The following is a 1,133-nucleotide window of genomic DNA, read 5'->3' as shown; positions in this document are numbered from 1 at the left end:
CCCAGATTCACGCCATTCTCCTGCCTCAGCCTCCCGAGTAGCTGGGACTACAGGCGCCCGCCACCACGCTCAGCTAATTTTTTTGTATTTTTAGTACAGATGGGGTTTCACCGTGTTAGGCAGGATGGTCTCGAACTCCTGACCTTGTGATCCACCCACCTCAGCCTCCCAAAGTGCTGGGATTACAGGCGTGAACCACCACGCCCGGCCAAGAGTAGGTACTGTTTATTAACTGAGCACCTTAGAAAAATAATCACGGTAGACACCTTAGTTCATTCTTCTAATAAGCCTGTTGATCTGGTCCTCCCTGTTGCTAGCATCTCCACTTTCTACAAAATGGGTGGTCTTTTTCTTCATTCCACCTCGTGGAGAAGATAATTTGAAGAGCCACAGGTAGTCATTTGCTTCTTTGAAGCATTTTCCAACAATATAGATCTCATGAATCAGATCCTCCAGGCAGAAGATGCAATATTTACCAAGAGATCAAGCAATCAAAGTGTTATGTATCAAAGCAATTTGCTTCTTATTGATTTTGCCATAACCACGCTTGTAAATTAGTTCATTTACTGACTTCAGATTTGGGTATCCAATATATGCGATATATGGGTCTACAATCCTCAGCATGTTAACTGAAGCCTGTTGAGCTTCACAAAGTTTCCATTAAAGTTTGACGCAGGCAAAGAAGGTGCAACACCTTTTGGACCTTTGGGCTCACACCATTGATGCCTGTGATCCTGATGACAAACGCCAATTTGGGTTCTGCAGGTACACAGAAGTTGCCAGCTTTTCTTGCCATCCTCGCCATTCGAATTTCAGTTCTGTACATCTGCCTATATTCCTTGTGATCGTGCTTTTCTTTTTCACAGATAAGCTTCCTCCTTTCTTTTCTTTCTTTTCTCTTTTTGAGATGGAGTTTCACTCTTGTTGCCCAAGCTGGAGTGCGGTGGCGCGATCTCGGCTCACTGCAACCTCCGCCTCCCGGGTTCAAGCGATTCTCCTGCTTCAGCCTCCCGAGTAGCTGGGACTACAGGTGCCTGCCATGATGCCTGGCTAATTTTTGTATTTTTAGTAGAGACCAGGTTTCACCATGTTGGCCAGGCTGGTCTTGAACTCCTGACCTCAGATGATCCACC

The 1,133-nt window shown here is 45.8% G+C and overlaps 1 pseudogene; it reads right to left on the bottom strand.

Moving 5' to 3' along the window:
- Positions 1-267: 267 nt before the first annotated feature.
- On the bottom strand, positions 268-883 carry LOC116471557 (60S ribosomal protein L7-like; annotated as a pseudogene).
- Positions 884-1,133: the final 250 nt, after the last annotated feature.

The sequence above is a fragment of the Hylobates moloch genome, unplaced genomic scaffold (genome assembly GCF_009828535.3).
Source record: "Hylobates moloch isolate HMO894 unplaced genomic scaffold, HMol_V3 SCAFFOLD_6, whole genome shotgun sequence".
Classification (NCBI taxonomy): Eukaryota; Metazoa; Chordata; class Mammalia; order Primates; family Hylobatidae; genus Hylobates; species Hylobates moloch.
This window is presented reverse-complemented; position numbering and strand designations above follow the sequence as displayed.